The sequence below is a fragment of the Cicer arietinum genome, chromosome 5 (assembly GCF_000331145.2).
Source record: "Cicer arietinum cultivar CDC Frontier isolate Library 1 chromosome 5, Cicar.CDCFrontier_v2.0, whole genome shotgun sequence".
Classification (NCBI taxonomy): Eukaryota; Viridiplantae; Streptophyta; class Magnoliopsida; order Fabales; family Fabaceae; genus Cicer; species Cicer arietinum.
The window spans coordinates 22,132,842-22,137,704 of NC_021164.2; positions in this window are offsets into that span (position 1 = coordinate 22,132,842).

Consider the following 4,863-nt stretch of genomic DNA (forward strand, 5'->3'; position numbering starts at 1 on the left):
ATTGGACTAGAATTAGCCCAAGGAGGACGAAATTGACCTAAATGTTAATGCATCGACACAAATGAACTTATTGGAAATATAACATTAGTTGAAATCCCTAATTGGACTAGAATTAACCTAGGGAGGATGAAAATAACCTAAATATTAATCCTATGACACAAAAACACCTATTGGATGCATTAGATTGGTTAAAACCCATAATTGGACAAGAATGACCCTCGGGAGGACGAAAATCACCTAAAAGTTAATCCAATGACACAAACACATATATTGGAAGCACAGGATTGGTTAAAAATCCAAATTGGACTAGAATAAGCCCAGGGAGCATGAAAATGAACTAAATTTTAATCCTATGACACAAATGAACTTATTGGATGCAAAAGATTGGTTAAAAACCCTAATTGGACTAGAATAAGCTTAGGGAAGAAGAATATGACCTAACTGTTAATCCAATGACACAAATGAACTTATTGGATGCAGATGATTGGTTAAATACTCAAATTAGACTAGAATAAGCTTAGGGAGGACGAAAATGACCTAAATGTTAATCCAATGACCCAAATGAACTTTTTGGATGTACAAGATTGGTTAAAAACCTTAATTCGGCAAGAATAAGCATAGGGAGGATGTAAATGACCTAAATGTTAACCCAATGACACAAATGAACTTATTGGATGCAGAAGATTTATTAAAAATCCTAATTGGACTAGAATAAGCTTAGGGAGGAAGAGAATGACCTAAATGTTAATCCAATGACACAAAATTGGTTAAAAACCTTAATTCGACTAGAATAAGCATAGCGAGGATGAAAATGACCTAAATGTTAATCCAATGACACAAATGAATTTATTGGATGCACTACATTGGTTAAAAATCCTAATTGGACTAGAATAATCCTAGAGAGGATGAAAATGACCTAAATGTTAATCCAATTACACAAACACACCTATTGGATGCACAAGATTGGTTAAAAACCCTAATTGGACAAGAATAAGGTCGGCGAGGACGAAAATGACCCCATTGTTCATCTTATGACACAAACACACCTATTGGATGCACAAGATTGGTTAAAAACCCAAATTGGACAAGAATAAATCTAGGTAGAAAAATATTACCTAAATGTTAATCTAATGACACAAATGAACTTATTGGGTGCACAAGATTGGTTAAAAACCCTAATTGGACTATAATAAGGCTATGGAGGATGAAAATGAATTAAATGTTAATCCAATGACACAAACTCACCTATTGGATGGACAAGATTGGTTAAAAACCCTAATTGGAGTAGAACAAGCATAGGTAGGACGAAAATGACATAAATGTTAATCCTATGACACAAAGACACCTATTGTATGTTGGTTATATGGCTTCTATCCTTAGGAAATTTTATACAATGTTATCAACAAGATTAGCTAATTGTTTCCTATGTGATGAATTAATATCAAAACCAACTTGTTTAATATTAATTCCTATTTTAACAGTAATAGATTCAAACAGTTTATTCAAAGCGGAAGTTCACAATCACATAGGAATTTAGAGACGGATTTTAGAGACGGAATTTACCGACGGAATTCTAATTCTAATTTACCGACGGATTTTAGAGACGGAATTTTGTCCATCATGAATGAAGACGGAATTGGATACGGAAAACAATTTGTTGAGACGGATGTAAAAAGTTTTATGTTTGAGAAGGAATTTAGAGACGGAATACCCCGTCACAAAGTTAATCTGTCTCTAAATCCGTCTCAAGTTTTGTTTCTAAAAGTCACACTTGAGTTCTAAAAATAAATTTTTTTATAGAGACAAAATGTAGAGACGGAACAATGACGTCTCAAATGTTTTCCGTCTCTAAATTCCAAAATTTTTCACAAAAAATTCCCTCCAACTATAGAGTAGTTTCCCTCCCTTTAAAATTTTCTTCAACCCTCCAGATTAAGTAATTATAATAATAATAATAATAATAATAATAATAATAATAATAATAATAATAATTATTATTATTATTATTATTATTTTTATTATTATTATTGTTGTTGTTGTTATTATTATTATTATTATTATTATTATTATTATTATTATTATTATTATTATTATTATTAACTTAAGGTACGTTTCTGTCATACTACATTTATTTCCTTGCGTTGCTTTTTTTCCTTATTTATCCCTCTAAAGCTTCAATATATTTTAGATTCAAGCTCTATTTTGTCATATTCCTCTTTCACCCTCTGTGTTGAATCCCTAAAGTATGTTTATGTCTCTTAGCATTTGATTCCTTTGTGAAAATTTTAACCTTCAATAATTTTTTAGATAGTTTTGTTTACTTTAATAGATTTTTCATTAAAACACTGAGTAGTTTATGTTTTACAAGATTTAGGATGTATTTCTTCTATTAGATTATATATTAAAATTGCATTTTTTTTGTTCTTATTTGAAGTCTATTAGATTGTTATTTAGTAGTATATTTATCATTGGGTTCTGTTTTATTTGTTTTACGTTTTATTTGATTTTTACATTGTTATTTGTTTTCATTGGGTTCTGTTAGTCTATTACATTGTTATTTGTTTTATTTGTTTTTCATTGGGTTCTTATTTTTCATTGTAGTTTATTTAGATTGCTAAGTTTTATATGTTTTAATAATTTGAAGTTTGTTATGGGTTCTGTCATTGAATTTATAGGAATAATAATTAAGGGTGTGTAAAATAGAATATTGATTAAAATCAACAACATATTTGAATCTGTTTTACTTTTTCCATTATATTTTATTGGTGATGAAACATAGGCATGTGGATATGTTCAAAATATATATTATTTAGATTGTTAAGTTTTATTGTTAGGCATGTGGATATGTTCTTATTTTTCATTGTAGTTTATTTAGATTGTTAAGTTTTATTTGTTTTAATAATTTGAAGTTTGTTATGGGTTCTGTCATTGAATTTATAGGAATAATAATTAAGGGTGTGTAAAATAGAATATTGATTAAAATCAACAACATATTTGAATTTGTTTTACTTTTTCCATTATATTTTATTGGTGATGAAACATAGGCATGTGGATATGTTCAAAATATATATTATTTAGATTGTTAAGTTTTATTGTTAGGCATGTGGATATGTTCAAAATATATATTATTTAGGCATGTGGATATGTTCTTATTTTTCATTGTAGTTTATTTAGATTGTTAAGTTTTATTTGTTTTAATAATTTGAAGTTTGTTATGGGTTCTGTTTTTCCTACGATGCATTGTTAAATTTAGCTGCAATGTCACTCTCAATCATGATTTAGTTAAGCCTTGTAATATTTTATTTCTAAAAAAGGAAGAAAATTGTTATTTTTTTGAATGATACCTTAGTATACTCAATTAATTTTATATATTTAATTTACAAAAATAATGTGACAGTTTTATAAATAAACATAAAAAAAAATTAAAACGTTTTCTATATGCTTTTAATCACATATTAATAATGTAATCAATGATAATTTATTTCCTCACATATAAATCAATTTAGATTAATAACATATTAATTGGGTTGCACTATGGACTAGAAAGTTCTATATATTCTTTTGTGACTGAATTTATAGGAATGATAATTAAGGCATGTGTAAAATAGAATAGTGATTAAAATCAATAACATATTTGAATCTGTTTTAATTTTTCCATTATATTTTATTGGTGATGAAACTTAGGCATATTGATATGTTCAAAATATATATTATTTAGATTGTTAAGTTTTATTGTTAGGCATGTGGATATGTTCAAAATATATATTATTTAGGCATGTGGATATGTTCTTATTTTTCATTGTAGTTTTTATTTGTTGTTAAGTTTTATTTGTTTTAATAATTTGAAGTTTGTTATGGGTTCTGTTTTTCCTACGATGCATTGTTAAATTTAGCTGCAATGTCACTCTCAATCATGATTTAGTTAAGCCTTGTAATATTTTATTTCTAAAAAAGGAAGAAAATTGTTATTTTTTTGAATGATACCTTAGTATACTCAATTAATTTTATATATTTAATTTACAAAAATAATGTGACAGTTTTATAAATAAACATAAAAAAAAAAAATAAAACGTTTTCTATATGCTTTTAATCACATATTAATAATGTAATCAATGATAATTTATTTCCTCATATATAAATCAATTTAGATTAATAACATATTAATTGGGTTGCACTATGGACTAGAAAGTTCTATATATTCTTTTATCACTGAATTTATAAGAATGATAATTAAGGCATGTGTAAAATAGAATATTGATTAAAATCAATAACATATTTGAATCTGTTTTACTTTTTCCATTATATTTTATTGGTGATGAAACTTAGGCATATGGATATGTTCAAAATATATATTATTTAGGCATGTGGATATGTTCTTATTTTTCATTGTAGTTTATTTAGATTGTTACGTTTTTTTTGTTTGTTTTAATAATTTGCAGTTTGTTATGAGTTCTGTTTTTCCTATGATGCATTGTTAAATTTAGCTGCAATGTCATTCTATTAGTTAAGCCTTATAATATTTTATTTCTAAAGAACGAAGAAAACTGTTATTTTTTTGAATGATACCTTAGTATACTCTCAATTAATTTTATATATTTGATTTATAAAAATAATGTTACAATTTTATAAATAAACATAAAAAAACATAAAACATTTTCTATATGCTTTTAATCACATATTAATAATGTAATCAATGATAATTTATTTCGTCATATATAAATCAATTTAGATTAATAATATATTAATTGGGTCTCACTATGGACTAGAAAGCTCCATATCTTCTTTTGTCACTGAATTTATAGGAATGATAATTAAAGCGTGTGTAAAATAGAATATTGATTAAAATCAACAACATATTTGAAT